Below are 21093 nucleotides of genomic sequence, written 5' to 3'. Positions count from 1 at the left end.
TAAACCCCATATTTTTATCCCCGATGGAAACAATACAATACATGCCTTGCAACCCTTTCTGTCACTGGGTAAGGACACCGCAAGATAACCCAAAGCTAAGCACTTCTCCCATGGCAAGAAAGATCAATCTAGTGGGCCAAACCAAACTGTTAATTCGAAGAGACTTGGAAAGATAACTCAATCATACATAAAAAAATTTAGAGGAGATTCAAATATTTCTCATAGATAAACTTGATCATAAACCCGCAATTGACCGGATCTCGACAAACACACCGCAAAAAGAGATTACATCGAATAGATCTCCACAAGAGAGGGGGAGAACATTGTATTGAGATCCAAAAAGAGAGAAGAAGCCATCTAGCTAATAACTATGGACCCGAAGGTCTGTGGTAAACTACTCACAACTCATCGGAGAGGCTATGGTGTTGATGTAGAAGCCCTCCATGGTCGATTCCCCCTCCGGCGGAGCACCGACGAAGGCTCCAAGATGGGATCTCGCGGATACAGAAGGTTATGGCGGTGGAAATTGTGTTTTGGGTGCTCCCTGGATGTTTTTGGGGTACGTAGGCTTATATAGGAGGAAGAAGTACGTCGGTGGCCGCCCGAGGGGCCCACGAGACAGGGGGCGCGCCCTATAAGGGGGGGGGGGGCGCCCTACCCTCTCATGGCCGCCTTGGCTGCTTCTTGACTTGCACTCCAAGTCCTCTAGATCATGTTCTTTCCAAAAATCATGCCCCCGAAGGTTTCATTCTGTTTGGACTCCGTTTGATATTCCCTTTCTTCGAAATACTGAAATAGGCAAAAAACAACAATATGGGCTGGGCCTCCGGTTAGTAGGTTAGTCCCAAAAATGATAATAATGTGCAAAATAAAGCCCATAAACATACAAAAGGGGTAATATAATAGCATGGAACAATCAAAAATTATAGATACGCTGGAGACGTATCAAGCATCCCCAAGCTTAATTCCTGCTCGTCCTCGAGTAGGTAAATGATAAAAAACAGAATTTTTTGATGTGGAATGCTACCTAGCATAATTCTCAATGTAATTTTCTCTATTGTAGCATGAATGTTCAGATCTAAATGATTCAAGATAAAAGCTTATAAAACATAAAAATAATAATGCTTGAAAGCATACTAACAAATAATCATGTCCTATCAAAATAGCATAGCCAAAGAAAGCTTACCCCTACAAAATCATATAGTTAGGCCATGCTTTATTTTCATTACACAAAATACCCTGCTCCCATCATGCACAACCCCGATGACGAGCCAAGAAATTGTTTCATACTTTTTAACGCGCTTCAGCTTTTTCAACTCTTACGCAATACATGAGCGTAAGCCATGGACATTGCACTTAGATGGTAAAAGATGGTGGTTGTGAGGACAAAAATAGGGAGAAGATAGTCTCACATCAACTAGGCATATCAACGAGCTATGGAGATGCCCATCAATAGATATCAATGTGAGTGAGTAGGGATTGCCATGCAACAGATGCACTAGAGCTATAAATATATGAAAGCTCAATAAAAAGAACTAAGTGGGTGTGCATCCAACTCGCTTGCTCACGAAGACCTAGGGCATTTGAGGAAGCCCATCATTGGAATATACAAGCCAATTTCTATAATTAAAAATTCCCACTTAGCATATGAACGTGAAAATATAGGAGACTCTCTATCATGAAGATCATGGTGCTACTTTGAAGCACAAGTGTGGAAAAGGAGATAGTAGCATTGTCCCTTCTCTCTTTTTCTCTCCTTTTATTTTTTTCTCTTTTTTTCTCTTTTTCTTTCTTTTCTTTGGCCTCTTTTATCTTTTTTTCTTTTTGGCCTTTCTTTTTTTTGTAAAGTCCGAAGTCTCATCCCGACATGTGGGGGAATCATAGTCTTCATCATCCTTTCCTCACCGAGATAATGCTCTAATAATGAAGATCATCACACTTTTATGGATTTACAACTCAAGAATTACAACTCAAAGCTAGAACAAGATATGACTCTATATGAATGCCTCTGGTGGTGTACCGGGATATGCAATGAATCAAGAGTGACATGTATGAAAATTATGAAGGTGGCCTTGCCACAAATACGATGTCAACTACATGATCATGCAAAGAGCAATATGACAATGATGAAACGTGTCATAATAAATGGAACGATGGAAAGTTGCATGGCATATATCTCGGAATGTCTATGGAAATGCCATCGTAGGTAGATATGGTGGCTGTTTTGAGGAAGGTAAATAATGGGTTCAATACCGGCGAAAATTGCGCGGTAATAAGAAAGGCTAGCAAAGTGGAAGGATGAGTGTGCGTATATCCATGGACTCACATTAGTCATAAAGAACTCATATACTTATTGCAAAAGTCTACTTAGCCCTCTAAGAAAAGTACTACTACACATGCCCCAAGAGGGATAGATTAGTAGGAAAATACCATCGCTCGTCCCCGAATGCCACTCATAAGGAAGACAATCAAAAGAGCACCTCATGCAACAATTTTGTCACACAACTTTTACCATACGTGCATGCTATGGGACTTGCTAACTTCAACAAAAGTATTTCTCAATTTCATAATTATCCACTAGCATGACCCTAACATTACTACCTTTATATCTCAAAACAATTATCAAGCAACAAATTGATCATAGCATCCAATTCACTTCCTATGATAGTTTTTATTATACCCAACTTGGATGCTCATCATTCTAGGACCAAATTTGTAACCATAGAAAATACCATGTTGTTCTAAAAGACTCCAAAAATAATATAAATGAAGCATGAGAGACTAGCAATTTCTTCAAAATTAAGTTACCACCGTGCTCTAAAAAATATAAGTGAAGCACTAGAGCAAAACTATCAATCTCAAAAGATATAAGTGAAGCACATAGAGTATTCTAGAAAATTCTAATCAAGTGGGCTTCTCCCAAAAAGGTGTGTACAGCAAGGATGATTGTGGTAAACTAGAAAGCAAAGACTAATATAATACACGACGCTACAAGCAAAACACATATCATGTGGCTAATAAAGATATAGCTCCAAGTAAAGTTACCAATGAACGAAGATGAAAGAGGGGATGCCTTCCTGGGGCATCCCCAAGCTTAGGCTTTTGGCTACCCTTGAATATCTTGGGGTGCCATGGGCATCCCCAAGCTTAGGCTCTTGCCACTCCTTATCCCATAGTCCATAAAAGCTTTACCCACAACTTGAAAACTTCACAACACAAAACTCAACAGGAAATCTTATATGTTCTGTTAGTGAAAGAAAACCAAACCACCACATAAGGTACTGTAATGAACTCATTCTTTATTTATTTTGGTGTTAAACCTACCGTATTCCAACTTTTCTATGGTTCATACCCTTACATACTAGCCATAGATGCATCAAAATAAGCAAACAACACACAAAAAACAAAATCCGTCAAAAACAGAATTGTCTGTAGCAATCTGTAACTAACGCAAACTTCTGTAACTCTAAAAATCGTACCGAAATAGTACATACTGGAAAATTTGTTTATTGATCAGCAGCAAAAAGAATCAATGCAAAATCACGTTTCTGTGATGTATTGTATTTTTTCTCGTGAGTGCAAAGTTTCTGTTTTTCAGAAGAATCAAATTAACTATCATCATAGTTTATCCTATAGGTTCTACTTAGCACAAACACTAATTAAAAGGTAAAAACACATCTAAACAGAAAGTAGATGCAAAAATTTATTACTAAACAGGAACAAAAACAAAAACACAAAGAAAATTGGGTTGCCTCCCAACTAGCACTATCGTTTAGCGCCCCTAGCTAGGCATAGAAGCGAAGATAGATCTAAGTAGTGCCATCTTTGGCACTTGATTCATACGTAGCTCGCATGATAGATTCATAAGGTAATTTGACTTTCTTTCTTGGAAAGTGCTCCATGCCTTTCTTTAATGGAAATTGGAATCTAATATTCCCTTCTTTCATATCAATAATCGCACCAATCATTCTAAGGAAAGGTCTACCAAAAATAATAGGGCAAGAAAGATTGCAATCTATATCAAGAACGGTAAAATCTACGGGCACCAAATTTCTATTTGCAACAATGATAAAATAATTGATCCTTCCCATTGTCTTTTTAATGGTGGAATCCGCAAGGTGCAAATTTAAAGAGCAATCATCAAGATCATGGAAACCTAGAATATCACATAAAGTTTTCGGAATCATGGAAACACTAGCACCCAAATCACACAAAGCAAAACACTCATGATCTTTAATTCTAATTTTTATAGTAGGTTCCCACTCATCATTAAGTTTTCTAGGTATAGAAACTTCCAAATTAAGTTTTTCATCATAAGATTGCAACAAGGCATCAACAATATGTTTGGTAAAAGCTTTATTTTGACTATAAGCATGTGGAGAATTGACAACGGATTGCAACAAGGAAATACAACCTTCTAAAGAACAATTATCATAATCAAATTTCTTGAAATCCGAGATAGTGGGTTCAATGCTATTTAAAGTCATGACCTCTCCAATCCCACTTTTACCAAATTTAGCATTAAGATCTAAAAACTCCAAATTTTTGGGACGCCTGTTGGGGATATACATAACATGTAGGCCCACGAAGGGTCGAAATATCATGAAGCGTGGGGTCCACACAACATGTGGGTCCAGGTCAATTTCATACAGACACACTGTCCACTCGACCAAGCAACATACCATCCACTCGGATGACAGTTCACCACTCGACCGTACGACTCACTCGGATATACGAAGACCAGCAGGCAGCAAAGCAGTCGGCATCTTTCTAATAGTGAAGGCTTAATAGTGGGCTGTCATTATAGCATTCATACCCCACTTTGTAACATAGGAGGTGAGGAGGTGGCGCACTCTATATAAGCCACCCCCCACCACTAGACTTGGGGGGATCTTCTTCCACCTCTCTCACTTTTCACCATTGGTCTCAGGACTTAAGCTCAGGCATGGGGATCCGTCTCTCTCTCTCACACACATTGTAATCTCCTGATATATACTCAGATAAAACAAAGCCTCTCCGGAGCACGAGACGTAGGGTTGTTATCTCCACCGTGAGAGGCCCGAACTCGTTAAAACCACCGTGTCACCCATATGCATCTCGATAGATCATGCTCCGTTATACTACCCCTATTCTACTGTCAGACTTAGAACCACGACAGTTGGCGCCCACCTTGGGGCATGGCGTCTATCGAACCATGGTGCAAATGGTTTTTTCTTCAATCTTCAACAGCAGATCAACTACCATCGCCAGAGAAATTGGCGCTTTGGTCATCGCGCCATTCGTACAAACAAAAGGATCAGGGAAGTTTCCATTGAACCTAGTCTTTTTACAATACATTATCTAGCCATGAGTTTATCATGAAACAGAGGAGAAGAGAACAGGACGAGCCGCTCCTCATCTTTCTAGTCTTCTCAACGGATCATTATCAAAGGCAACCGCCGCAAACGGCCACCAACGCGGTCCGCTGCGTCTCCTCCGGCCTCGACACTACCGTCGAGCTCCTGCAAACGGCGAGCGACGGGTCCGTCCCGTCGTCCCCGACCTCGTCTACGACTCCACCACCGAGCTCCTACACATAGGCACTGGCGCAGTCCACCACGTCGTTTCCGCCCTCATCTACGACGTTGACGGCGGCCCCTCACGCACAGCACGCCTCAACAGCGACTGCAAAAACGGTCCGGATCTTCCCGGCGACCACGACAAGCGACCCGACTTCGCGAGAAGAAAAGGCATCCGTCGTCCGCGCCCGGTCGTAATCTTTCCCTCTTCCTTTAATTAATACTTATCCATGCATGCGTAGTTTTTTCCTCAATCCTCTCGGCTGCAAGTTCATTGGATCGGTTAGGCACCCGTGCCATTAACTGCGTACATAATGCGGCAGCCAATGCATGTCGTAACTACGACCAGCGCTGAACGCATCCATGCGTACGTAGTTTTTTCGTCGATCTTCTCTGTTGCATGTTCACCCAACCGGTTAGGCTCCCACGCCATTAACTGCGTACTTAACGCAGCAGCCGATGCATGCATACCGTGAATGCAGCCAGTGGTGAATGGGGGCTTAATTTGTGGCATGCAAAAACGAAACATGCAGTCCGGTGCAACCATAATTGCATGCTAATACATTTGCTGTTACTACTCTTCAAAAGCGCACACAATTTGTACTCTGCGTTACAGTATTAATCTGTTGCCTGAATGTTCGGGTAACATGCAGGATACACTTGGATAAGGCTGGCCGTACCTCCACATGCATCGCATCTATCCGTCGTAACCGCCACGGTCAGGCTCATCATGCCTGTCAGCTCTGCCAAGTCAGTCGACGTGATGCTCCATGTCGAGTGCACCATCGGAGGCCACGATGTCAGCAAGATCCACATCCCGAGCTACTACTCTCCAGCGCCCGCCGACAGCCTCGTTCACGTAAGGCGTCAAGTCCATCGCCTCGGAAACTATTGCACTCGGCAGCAACTCCCTCCAATTGGCATCGGCATCGTCACTCGGATGGGACTGGCTCACTCGACCAAACCGGATCACTGGCAATCGGACGTTCGTACGCCACCACTCGGCCACCCATACATCATCGCTCGATCGGACGTGTCCTCAGTCGTCCTGCATGAGGTCATGAAGCTGCTCGCGTCATCATCAACTTATCCTACTTGCACACACGCGTGTCGCCACTCCGCGGGACGGGTCTACTTCACTCGGACGCCTCGCGTGTCTCCACTCCGCGGGACGGGTCTACTTCACTCGTCCACCCCGCGCATCGCTACTCCGCGGGACGGGTCTACTTCACTCGGAATCCCCGCGCGTCGCCACTCCGCGGGACGCATCTACTTCACCAGGACGCCACGCGCCTCGTCACTCCGCGGCACACATCTACATCATCCGGATGCTTCATGCGTCGCCACTCTACGGGACGCGTCTACGTCACTCGGACGCCCCGCATCGATTGGTCACCTCATCACCACTCGACCGCTCCGGGCCTCGTCACTCGGTTGGTCACCTCATCACCACTGGGCCGCTCGGCGCGTCGCCACTCGGTTGGTCACCTCATCACCACTCGGCCGCTCCGCGCGTCGCCACTCGGTTGGTCACCTCATCACCACTGGGCCGCTCGGCGCGTCGCCACTCGGTTGGTCACCTCATCACCACTCGGCCGCTCCGCGCGTCGCCACTCGGTTGGTCACCTCATCACCACTCGGCCGCCCCGCGCGTCGCCACTCGGTTGGTCACCTCATCACCACTCGGCCGCTCCGCGCGTCGCCACTCGGTTGGTCACCTCATCACCACTCGGCCGCCCCGCGCGTCGCCACTCGGTTGGTCACCTCATCACCACTCGGCCGCCCCGCGCGTCGCCACTCGGTTGGTCACCTCATCACCACTCGGCCGCTCCGCGCGTCGCCACTCGGTTGGTCACCTCATCACCACTCGGCCGCTCCGCGCGTCGCCACTCGGTTGGTCACCTCATCACCACTCGGCCGCCCCGTGCGTCGCCACTCGGTTGGTCACCTCATCACCACTCGGCCGCCCCGCGCGTCGCCACTCGGTTGGTCACCTCATCACCACTCGGCCGCCCCGCGCGTCGCCACTCGGTTGGTCACCTCATCACCACTCGGCCGCCCCGCGCGTCGCCACTCGGTTGGTCACCTCATCACCACTCGGCCGCCCCGCGCGTCGCCACTCGGTTGGTCACCTCATCACCACTCGGCCGCTCCGCGCGTCGCCACTCGGTTGGTCACCTCATCACCACTCGGCCGCTCCGCGCGTCGCCACTCGGTTGGTCACCTCATCACCACTCGGCCGCTCCGCGCGTCGCCACTCGGTTGGTCACCTCATCACCACTCGGCCGCTCCGCGCGTCGCCACTCGGTTGGTCACCTCATCACCACTCGGCCGCTCCGCGCGTCGCCACTCGGTTGGTCACCTCATCACCACTCGGCCGCTCCGCGCGTCGCCACTCGGTTGGTCACCTCATCACCACTCGGCCGCTCCGCGCGTCGCCACTCGGTTGGTCACCTCATCACCACTCGGCCGCTCCGCGCGTCGCCACTCGGTTGGTCGCCTCATCACCACTCGGCCGCCCCGCGCGTCGCCACAGGTTGGTCACCTCATAACCACTCGGCCGCTCCGCGCGTCGCCACTCGGTTGGTCACCCCCGCGCGTCGCCATCGGTTGGTCACCTCATAACCACTCGGCCGCCCCGCGCGTCGCCATCGGTTGATCACCTCATCAGCACTCGGTCGCCCCGCGCGTCACCAATCGGTTGGTCACCTCATCACCATTCGACCGCCCTGCGCGCCTTTAGACAGCTAAGTCATTTTACATTCTGTTATTTTCGTCTTCCCGAGTATTCCATAATTCACACATCAGGTTCACTCGAAGGCCACACCACCGAGTGTACCTCTACGCTCGACTGCTTATTTTCACATACTTGCTTAGTACTGGTTATGTGACTCCGAAGTCCAACTTCCTTTTTTTCGCATATATCATTCACGAACACCATGTGTCGTTCTTCATTTCGAGTTTGCATCGGTCCTCCGGGGCTGCAACTCAGTCAAAACACTACACTTCCGTTTTATTTTAGCCAGTATTCCAACAAGTTCAGTAGGATTTCTCGCTTCGACAAGTGCGAACGAATCCTTCGCTCTTTTAAACTTTTGCTGGTCAACCAGCAAGCCCCTTGCACTCCCAGCGGGTGTCTATGGGTGTTATTCACACAAATCATTTCAGCACACATCAAATTTCCTCAAGAAATTATTGTGTTGACTTGTGCCATTTTTTACACAAGTTACCGCGATCACTCGACGGTCCTACGCGCCAACTTCATCGCTGCTCGGACTCGGTCTCCATACTGGTCCTAGCGCACCACAACACTGACTTTGTCGCCCTGTTGATTTCAAACACGTCCGGCCAACCCCTCTATGGAATTCTCTTCATCGTATCAATGATATAGACCTCGTCGGGCATGAGACAGATAAGTCCCTTTCATAATTAAACTTCACACTTCACTCTTTTGCGAGTTTGCTTCTTCCGAGCATCACTCGGAAGCTTCTCCTCATCTTTACCCAAATCCGACTCGATGAATTACAAATCATCCATTCAAAACTATATTTCTCATATTCCGACATGTCCGTTGTCGAAGCCTGTAGTATGCTCGGGGGCTACGCCGCACTCGGGGGCTGCATCTCATTTGGAATGACACTCTCCTAAGTGGTCGAGTACTTCATCACCAATCAGACCCTTCACTTCAACAAGTACATTCGATCCGTCACTTTGACAAATTTCATAATCACCCAGACACTCTGCGTGCCATCTTCGTTCCTACTCAAATTCAGTTGTCGCACCGGTCTTGTTGCGCCACAGCCACACTACACCGACCTTGTCGCTACATCAGCTTCAAAAGCATCTGGCTAACTCCTTCAAGGACCATTTTTGCCACTCAGCTGGACACTTGGTCCTTCACTCGGCCGCCCCGCGCGTCGCCACTCGGTTGCGCACGTCTTCATTACTCGTCCGCCCCGCGCGTCTCCACTCGGTTGTGTGCGTCTTCACCACTCGGCCGCCCCGCGCATCGCCACTTGGTTCTGCACGTCTTCACCACTCGCCCGCCCCGTGCAGCGCCACTCGGTTTTTGCACGTCTTCACCACTCGGCCGCCCCGCGCGTCGCCACTCGGTTGCGCACGTCTTCATCACTCGTCCGCCCCGCGCGTTTCCACTCGGTTGTGTGCGTCTTCACCACTTGGCCGCCCCGCGCATCGCCACTTGGTTCTGCACGTCTTCACCACTCGCCCGCCCCGCGCGGCGCCACTCGGTTTTGACACGTCCTCGCCCCTCGGCCGCCCCGCGCGTCACCATCAGTTGGACATGTCTTTACCTCTACACCCCCAGCACGGGAACGGCTAAGTTACTCATATGGTCAAACCTCATATCACACTCTGTAGCAAGCTTACCTCCTTCGAGCATCACTCGGGGGCTACGCGCGGCAGTTGGCCATGTCACCCTCAGGGGTTACGCCCATTTGGTCAACCTGTTGATCACATCAAGATATTCTTCTGACCATACATGCTCGGTTCGCCGAAGATCTATAAGTGAAGCACGTCCACTTGGATAAATACCCCTTTTCATGCAAAAGGGTAAAAATGAAGCGCCATCGCTGAATCGTACAGGCGACCTTACTCATCGTTCGTACAACCACCTCGTTACGCATCCATCCGATTGATTCAATTCCAGACAAAGATATTTGCCATGCCAACTGCATGGAGGTTTACCGAGAGACTTAAACCCTCTGCCAGACTCATCTAGTCCGACAGAGGCTCGGGGACTACACCCAGTGGGTGCACTCAGCGTGCCCCCACTGGAAGAGGACTCAGAAAGAAACATTTTGCTCGATGCAAACCCATCTCCAGTATTACTCGACCTCCGAGTCAGAGAAGAACAAGTTCGATCAGTACCAGCTAAGAAGAGTTTTAGTTCTCTCATACTCCCGCCGACTGCCCGCAGTCGACAGCAGTCTCGGGGACTACACCCAGTGGGTGCACTCAGCGTGCCCCCACTGGAATGGTATCCACTCGGAACGGTCCGCCCAACCCGAGTGACGGCCAAACAACAACAAAAAGACAGGCTCTAAGACTCCCGCCGACTGCCCGCAGTCGACAGCAGTCTCGGGGACTACACCCAGTGGGTGCACTCAGCGTGCCCCCACTGGAATGGTATCCACTCGGAACGGTCCGCCCAACCCGAGTGACGGCCAAACAACAACAAAAAGACAGGCTCTAAGACTCCCGCCGACTGCCCGCAGTCGACAGCAGTCTCGGGGACTACACCCAGTGGGTGCACTCAGCGTGCCCCCACTGGAATGGTATCCACTCGGAACGGTCCGCCCAACCCGAGTGACGGCCAAACAACAAAAAAGACACGTTCCAGGCGTGAAGAAATTCCGAGTAATCAGTTACTCGATGTAGGCCCAGCTCCAAATCACTCCAAAAAATATTCTATAAGGCGAGTTTAACGCTCCTCCATGGACCTGTTTTGAGCCTTCTTCTAGGACTCAAAGTGTGAAACTCACAAGTGTGGATCTGAAACCGACTCGTATTGACGTTCCTCCGGGATAAGAATGGCATCTCTCTAAAGAGACAGTCCATGTGTCAATCTGGTCGCACGGATTTAATGACACGCCCATACTCAGATCACGAGTTAAACCTCTCCCGAGAGATGAACGAATGTCACCAAGTTGCTCCTCACAGACACTTACCTCGATTAGTCGGGAAGCATGGTGCCGGAATCCATTGAGATTTTGTTCAAACCTTGGTTGTCTGAAAGCGCGACGACATGTACCGAGTATTTCTGTAATCACTCGGACCAAACTGTGTCTTACACCAACTCGTTCTGCAAAATCGCAATCGATTCGGGGGCTAATGTTGGGGATATACATAACAGGTAGGCCCACGAAGGGTCGATATATCATGAAGCGTGGGGTCCACACAACATGTGGGTCCAGGTCAATTTCATACAGACACACTGTCCACTCGACCAAGCAACATACCATCCACTCGGATGACAGTTCACCACTCGACCGTATGACTCACTCGGATATACGAAGACCAGCAGGCAGCAAAGCAGTCGGCATCTTTCTAATAGTGAAGGCTTAATAGTGGGCTGTCATTATAGCATTCATACCCCACTTTGTAACATAGGAGGTGAGGAGGTGGCGCACTCTATATAAGCCACCCCCCACCACTAGACTTGGGGGGATCTTCTTCCACCTCTCTCTCTTTTCACCATTGGTCTCAGGACTTAAGCTCAGGCATGGGGATCCGTCTCTCTCTCTCACACACATTGTAATCTCCGGATATATACTCAGATAAAACAAAGCCTCTCCGGAGCACGAGACGTAGGGTTGTTATCTCCATCGTGAGAGGCCCGAACTCGTTAAAACCACCGTGTCACCCATATGCATCTCGATAGATCATGCTCCGTTATACTACCCCTATTCTACTGTCAGACTTAGAACCACGACAACGCCTTCTAGGTAAAGTTGACTCATCTTCAGTCCCATAATTTTCAAGATTAATATTGCAAAATAAAGATCTAATAGGAGACACATCAATAACTTTAAGATCTTCATCATTATTTTCATCTAACTTTTCTGGTTTGGCAGCCATCTTATTGACTAAGGTGGCTTGCTTATCAGAAATTTTGGCTATAGCATTTTCAAGCCGGGTAATTTGAGAGTTCACACCATAAAATTCTTTGTCCATATCATCAACTCCTTATTCATAAAACTCAAAACCCCTTTTTGTTCTTTAAGCTCTTTTCTGAAGAAATTATTGTGCTCAAATTGCAAATTCATAAAGCTTCTAATATTTGATTCAATCTCATCCATCCTTCTAAGAAGGAGGTCAGTACTCTTAGGCAAAGTCATAATGACAAATAGGCACACAAGCAAACAGAAAAAGGCAAACGAAAGGAGAGAGAGATTGGGAAAGAGAGGGCGAATAAAATGGCAAAGGTGAAGTGGGGGAGAGTAAAACGAGAGGCAAATGGCAAATAATGTAAATGAGAGGGAGATGGGTTTGTGATGGGTACTTGGTATGTCTTGACTTGAGCGAAGACCTCCCCGGCAACGGTGCCAGAAATCGCACGTTGGCGGCAGGTCGAATCCTGACTTGACTTGGTGGAAGCCTCCCCGGCAACGACGCCAAAAATCCTTCTTGCTATGTCTTGAGCTTGCGTTGGTTTTCCTTGAAGAGGAAAGGGTGATGCAGCAATAGTAGCGTAAGTATTTCCCTTAGTTTTTGAGAACCAAGGTATCAATCCAGTAGGAGGCTCCTCAAAAGTCCGACGCACCTACACAAACCAACAAAGAACTCGCAACTAACGCAATAAAGGGGTTGTCAATCCCTTCACGGACACTTGCGAAAGTGAGATCTGATAGAGATAGTATGATAAGATAAATATATTTTTGGTATTTAATAATATAGATGCAAAAAGTAAAGATGCAAATAAAAGTAGATTGGAAGCAAATATGATAAGAGATAGACCCGGGGGCCATAGGTTTCACTAGAGGCTTCTCTCAATATAGCATCAGTATTATGGTGGGTGAACAAATTACTATCGAGCAATTGATAGAAAAGCGAATAATTATGAGATTATCTATGCATGATCATGTATATAGGCATCATGTCCGTAACAAGTAGAACGACTCCTGCCTGCATCTACTAGTATTACTCCATACATCGACCGACTCCCGCCTGCATCTAGAGTATTAAGTTCATAAAGAACAGAGTAACACATTAAGCAAGATGACATGATGTAGAGGGATAAACTCATGCAATATGATATAAACCCCATATTTTTATCCTCGATGGCAAGAATACAATACGTGCCTTGCAACCCTTTCTGTCACTGGGTAAGGACACCGCAAGATTGAACCCAAAGCTAAGCACTTCTCCCATGGCAAGAAAGATCAATCTAGTAGGCCAAACCAAACTGATAATTCGAAGAGACTTGCAAAGATAACTCAATCATACATAAAAGAATTCAGAGGAGATTCAAATATTTCTCATAGATAAACTTGATCATAAAACCACAATTCATCGGATGTCGGCAAACACACCGCAAAAAGAGATTACATCGAATAGATCTCCACAAGAGAGGGGGAGAACATTGTATTGAGATCCAAAAAGAGAGGAGAAGCCATCTAGCTAATAACTATGGACCCGAAGGTCTGTGGTAAACTACTCACAACTCATCGGAGAGGCTATGGTGTTGATGTAGAGCCCTCCATGGTCGACCCCCCCTTCGGCGGAGCGCCGGCAAAGGTTCCAAGATGGGATCTCGCGGATACAGAAGGTTACGGCAGTGGAAATTGTGTTCCGGGTGCTCCCTGGATGTTTTCGGGGTACGTAGGCTTATATAGGAGGAAGAAGTACGTCGGTGGCCTCCCGAGGGGCCCATGAGACAGGGGGCGCATGCTATAGGGGGGGCACCCTACCCTCTCGTGGCCTCCTCGGCTGCTTCTTTACTTGCACTCCAAGTCCTCTGGATCACGTTCGTTCCAAAAATCACGCTCCCGAAGGTTTCATTCCGTTTGGACTCTGTTTGATATTCCTTTTCTTCGAAATACTGAAATAGGCAAAAAAAATAATACGGGCTGGGCCTCCGGTTAGTAGGTTAGTCCGAAAAATGATAATAATGTGTAAAATAAAGCCCATAAACATCCAAAAGGGGTAATATAATAGCATGGAACAATAAAAAATTATAGATACGTTGGAGACGTATCAGGGGGATATGATGTGCCTTTGGTGTTTTTTTAGCCGTCGAGCTAGCCTTTCTGACTCATGGTCTTGTGAGTTTAAATGTGAAATGAGAATATGTTTCACTAGGATGTGCTTGTTTTCATGGGATTTTTTTCTGATCCAACAACAATTATTCATAGCATTTGCTTCTTGATTCTCTTCCCTGGTCAAATTGCAAAAGACAAATAATCAGCAGATTTTTTGAGTAGGATCTAGAAGACCCGGGAAGGTACCCACAAATGTGTTCAATCGAGCAAAAGGATGGGCTCCTATGTTGATGTTTTGTCTTCCGTTGAATTGCTTTGGGTTCCTACCTATAAATCATGCCTCAGAATGGTTAGTTGGTTCTACATGTTTTTGCGGCTTAGCACTCTTTTTGTGTTCCCTTCCTCTCTGAGCACAATGATTGCCCTGTGTGATGTTAGTGACCACTGACCAGTGAGAGAAAAAGGAGGAGTACTAACCTTCAAAGTCCTTGAAGGAAATATGCCCTAGAGGCAATAATAAAGTTATCATTTATTTCCTTATTTCATGATAAATGTTTATTATTCATGCTAGAATTGTATTAACCGGAAACATAATACATATGTGAATACATAGACAAACAGATTGTCACTAGTATGCCTCTACTTGACTAGCTTGTTGATCAAAGATGGTTATGTTTCCTAGCCATAGACATGAGTTGTCATTTGATTAACGGGATCACATCATTAGGAGAATGATGTGATTGACATGACCCATTCCGTTAGCTTAGCACACGATCGTTTAGTATGTTGCTGTTGCTTTCTTCATGACTTATACATGTTCCTATGACTATGAGATTATGCAACTCCCGTTTACCAGAGGAAAACTTTGTGTGCTAACAAACATCACAACGTAACTGGGTGATTATAAAGATGCTCTACAGGTGTCTCCGAAGGTATATGTTGGGTTGGCGTATTTCGAGATTAGGATTTGTCACTCCGATTGTCGGAGAGGTATCTCAGGGCCCTCTCGGTAATACACATCACTTAAGCCTTGCAGGCATTGCAACTAATGAGTTAGTTGCGGGATGATGTATTACGGAACGAGTAAAGAGACTTGCCGGTAACGAGATTGAACTAGGTATTGAGATACCGACGATCGAATCTCGGGCAAGTAACATACCGATGACAAAGGGAACAACGTATGTTGTTATGCGGTTTGACCGATAAAGATCTTCATAGAATATGTGGGAGCCAATATGAGCATCTAGGTTCCGCTATTGGTTATTGACTGGAAACGTGTTTCGGTCATGTCTACATTGTTCTCGAACCCGTAGGGTCCGCACGCTTAAGGTTTGATGACAATTATATTATGAGTTTATGAGTTTTGATGTACCGAAGGAGTTCGGAGTCCCGGATGAGATCGGGGACATGATGAGGAGTCTCGAAATGGTCGAGATGTAAAGATCGATATATTGGACGACTATATTCGGAGTTCAGAAATGTTCCGAGTGATTCGGGTATTTTTCGGAGTATCGGAGAGTTACGGGAATTCGCCGCGGAGTATATGGGCCTTATTGGGCCATACGGGAATAGAGGAGAGAAGACAAAAGCAAGGAGGCCTGCGCCCCCCCTCTGGTCCGAATTGTACAAGGGGCGCAACCCCTTTTCCTTCTTCCTCCCCCCCTCTTTCCCCTTCTCCTACTCCAACAAGGAAGGAGGGAGTCCTACTCCCGGCCTTGGCGCGCCCCCTCCTAGGCCGGCCGCCCCCTCCCCCCTTGCTCCTTTATATACGGGGGTAGGGGGGCACCTCTAGGTATAACAACAATTGATCCCTTGGATCTCTTAGCCGTGTGCGGTGCCCCCCTCCACCATAGTCCACGTCGATAATATCGTAGCGGTGCTTAGGTGAAGCCCTGCGACGGTAGAACATCAAGATCGTCACCACACCGTCGTGCTGATGGAACTCTCCCTCGACACTCAGCTGGATTGGAGTTCGAGGGACTACATCGAGCTGAACGTGTGCTAGAACTCGGAGGTGCCGTAGTTTCGGTGCTTGATCGGTCGGGCCGTGAAGACGTACGACTACATCAACCGCGTTGTTCTAACGCTTCCACTATCGGTCTACGAGGGTACGTAGACAACACCCTCCCCTCTCGTTGCTATGCATCATCATGATCTTGCGTGTGCGTAGGATTTTTTTTGAAATTACTATGTTCCCCAACAGTGGCATATGAGTCAGGTTTTATGCATAGATGTCATATGCACGAGTAGAACACAAGTGAGTTGTGGGCGATATAAGTCATACTGCTTACTAGCATGTCATACTTTGGTTCAGCGGCATTGTGAGATGAAGCGGCCCGGACCGACATTACGCGTACGCTTACGCGAGACTGGTTTCACCGCTATGAGCACTCGTTGCTTAAAGGTGACCGGCGGGTGTCTGTCTCTCTCACTTTAGTTGAACCGAGTGTGGCCATGCCCGGTCCTTGCGAAGGTTAAAACAGCACCAACTTGACAAACTATCGTTGTGGTTTTGATGCGTAGGTAAGAAAGGTTCTTGCTAAGCCCGTAGCAGCCACGTAAAATTTGCAACAACAAAGTAGAGGACATCTAACTTGTTTTTGCAGGGCATGTTGTGATGTGATATGGTCAAGACGTGATGCTATATTTTGTTGTATGAGATGATCATGTTTTATAACCGAAGTTATCAGCAACTGGCAGGAGCCATATGGTTGTCGCTTTATTGTATGCAATGCAATCGCCCTGTAATGCTTTACTTTATCACTAAGCGGTAGCAATAGTCGTAGAAGCATAAGATTGGCGAGACGAGAATGATGCTACGATGGAGATCAAGGTATCGCGCCGGTGACGATGGTGATCACGACGGCGCTTCAAAGATGGAGATCACAAGCACAAATGATGATGGCCATATCATATCACTTATAATGATTGCATGTTATGTTTATCCTTTATGCATCTTATCTTGCTTTGATTGACGGTAGAATTTTAAGATGATCTCTCACTAATTATCAAGAAGTGTTCTCCCTAAGTATGCACCGATGCGAAAGTTCTTCGTGCTGAGACACCACGTGATGATCGGGTGTGATAGGCTCTACGTTCAAATACAACGGGTGCAAAACAGTTGCACACGCGGAATATTCAGGTTAAACTTAACAAGCCTAGCATATACAGATATGGCCTCAGAACACGGAGACCGAAAGGTCGAGCGTGAATCATATAGTAGATATGATCAACATAGTGATGTTCAACATTGAAAACTACTCCATCTCACGTGATGATCAGACATGGTTTAGTTGATTTGGATCACGTGATCACTTAGATGACTAGAGAGATGTCTGTCTAAGTGGGAGTTCTTAAGTAATACGATTAATTGAACTTAAATTTATCATGAAATTAGTCCTAGTAGTATTTTGCAAATTATGTTGTAGATCAATAGCTCGCGTTGTTGCTTTCATATGTTTATTTTTGATATGTTCCTAGAGAAAATTGTGTTGAATTAGTAGCAATGATGCGGATTGGATCCGTGATCTGAGGTTTGTCCTCATTGCTGCACAGAAGAATTATGTCCTTAATGCACCGCTAGGTGATAGACCTATTGCAGGAGCAGATGCAGACTTTATGAACGTTTGGCTAGCTCAATATGATGACTACTTGATAGTTTTGTGCACCATGCTTTATGGCTTAGAACCGGGACTAAAAAAACGTTTTTGAAATGTCACGGAACATATGGGATGTTCCATGAGATGAAATTGATATTTCAGACTCATGCCCGTGTCAAGAGGTATGAGACCTCTGACAAATACTTTGCCTAAAAGATGGAGGAGAATTGCTCAACTAGTGAGCAAGTGCTTAGATTGTCTGAGTACTACAATCGCTTGAATCAAGTGGGAGTTAATCTTCCACATAAGATAGTGATTGGCAGAGTTCTCTAGTCACCATCACCAAGTTACTGGAACTTCATGATGAACTATAATGCAAGGGATGACGAAAATGATTCCCGAGCTCTTCGTGATGCTGAAATCGACGAAGGTAGAAATCAAGAAAAGAGCATCAAGTGTTGATGATTGACAAGACCACTAGTTTCAAGAAAAAGGAAAAGGAAAATAAAGGGAACTTCAAGTAGAATGGCAAGCAAGTTGTCACTCCCGCGATGAAGCCCAAAGCTGGACCAAAGCCTAAAACTGAGTGATTATATTGCAAAGGAAATGGTCACTAGAAGCGGAAATTCCCTGAATATTTGGTGGATAAGAAGGATGGCAGACTGAACAAGGGTATATTTGATATACAGGTTATTGATGTGTACCTTACTAGTGTTTATAGTAACCCCTGAGTATTTGATACTTGTTCGGTTGCTAAGATTAGTAACTCAAAACAGGAGTTACAGAATAAACAGAAATTAGTTGAGGGTGAAGTGACGATGTGTGTTGGAAGTGGTTCCAAGATTGATATGATCATCATCGCACACTCCCTATACTTTCGGGATTAGTGTTGAACCTAAATAAATATTATTTGGCGTTTGCGTTGAGCATGAATATGATTTGATCATGTTTATTGCAATACGGTTATTCACTTAAAATCAGAGAATAATTGTTGTTCTGTTTAAATGAATAAAACCTTTGATGGTCATACACCCAATGAAAATAGTTTGTCAGATCTCGATCATAGTGATACACATATTCATAATATTGATGCCAAAAGATGCAAAGTAGATAATGATAGTGCAACTTATTTGTGGCACTGCCGTTAGGTCATATCGGTGTAAAGCGCATGAAGAAACTCCATAAAGATGGATTTTTGGAATCTCTTGGTTATGAATCATTTGATGCTTGCGAACTGTGCCTTTTGGGCAAGATGACTAAAACTCCGTTCTCCGGAACAATGGAACGAGCTAGTGACTTATTGGAAATAATACATACCGATGTATGCGGTCCAATGAGTGTTGATGCTCGTGGCGGGTATCATTCTTTTCTGACCTTCAAAAGATGAATTGAGCAGATATGAGTATATCTACTTAATGAAGCACAAGTCTGAAACATTTGAAAAGTTCAAAGAATTTTAGAGTGAAGTGGAGAATCATCGTAACAAGAAAATAAAGTTTCTGCAATTTGATCGCGGAGACAAATATTTGAGTTACGAGTTTGGTCTTCAATTAAAACAATGTGGAATAGTTTCACAAACTCATGCCACCTGGAGTACCCCAGCTTAATGGTGTGTCCGAATGTCATAACAGTACTTTAGTGGATATAGTGCAATCTATAATGTCTCTTACCGATTTACCAATATTGTTTTGGGGTTATGCATTAGAGACAGCTATATTCACTTTAAATAGGGCACCATCAAAATCCGTCGAGACGACACCTTATGAAATGTGGTTTGGCAAGAAACCAAAATTGTCGTTTCTTAAAGTTTGGGGCTGCGATGCTTATGTGAAAAAGTTTCAACCTGATAAGCTCGAACCCAAATCGGAGAAGTGCGTTTTCATAGAAGACCCAAAGGAAACTGTTGGGTACACCTTCTATTACAGATCCGAAGGCAAGATATTCGTTGCTAAGATGGATCCTTTCTAGAGAAGGAGTTTCTCTCGAAAGAAGTGAGTGGGAGGAAAGTAGAGCTTGATAAGGTAATTGTACCTTCTCCCGAATTGGAAAGTAGTTCATCACAGAAATTAGTTCCAGTGATTCCTACACCAATTAGTGAGGAAGCTAACGATGATGATCATGAAACTTCAGATCAAGTTACTACCAAAATTTGTAGATCTTCCAGATTAAGATCCACACCAAAGTGGTGCGGTAATCCTATTCTGAAGTCATGTTACTAGACCATGATGAACCTACGGACTATGAGGAAGCGATGATGATCCCAGATTCCATGAAATGGCTTGAGGCCATGAAATATGAGATGGGATCCATGTATGAGAATAAAGTATGGACTTTGGTGGACTTGCCCGATGATCGGCAAGCCATAGAAAATAAATGGATCTTCAAGAGGAAGACGGACACTGATAGTAGTGTTACTATCTACAAAGCTTGACTTGTTGTGAAAGGTTTTTTGACAAGTTCAAGGTGTTGAATACGATGAGATTTTCACACTCATATCGATGCTTAAGTCTGTCCGAATCATGTTAGCAATTGCCACATTTTATGAAATTTGACAAAAGGATGTCAAAACTGCATTCCTTAATGGATTTATTAAAGAAGAGTTGTATATGATGCAACCAGAAGGTTTTGTCAATCGTAAAGGTGCTAACAAAGTGTGCAAGCTCCATCGATCCATTTATGGACTGGTGCAAGCCTCTCGGAGTTGGAATATACGCTTTGATGAGTTGATCAAAGCATATGGTTTTATACAGACTTTTTGAGAAGCCTGTATTTACAAGAAAGTGAGTGGGAGCTCTGTAGCATTTCTAATATTATATGTGGATGACATATTGTTGATTGGAAATGATATAGAAATTCTAGATAGCATGAAAGGATACTTCAATAAGAGTTTTTCAAAGCAAGACCTCGGTGAAGTTGCTTACACATTGAGCATCAAGATCTATATAGATAGATCAAGATGCTTGATAAGATTTTTGAATGAGTACATACCTTGATAATTTTTTTTGAAATAGTTCAAAATGGAACAGTCAAAGAAGGAGTTCTTGCCTGTGTTGCAAGGTGTGAAGTTGAGTAAGACTCAAGACCCGACCATGGCAGAAAATAGAAAGATAATGAAAAATCATTCCCTATGCCTCAGTCATAGGTTCTATAGAGTATGCTATGCTGTGAACCAGACCTATTGTATACCTTGCTCTGAGTTTGGCAAAGGAATAC

This window comes from Triticum aestivum, chromosome 6B (genome assembly GCF_018294505.1).
Source record: "Triticum aestivum cultivar Chinese Spring chromosome 6B, IWGSC CS RefSeq v2.1, whole genome shotgun sequence".
NCBI lineage: Eukaryota > Viridiplantae > Streptophyta > Magnoliopsida > Poales > Poaceae > Triticum > Triticum aestivum.
Note: the sequence above shows the minus strand (reverse complement) of the source record.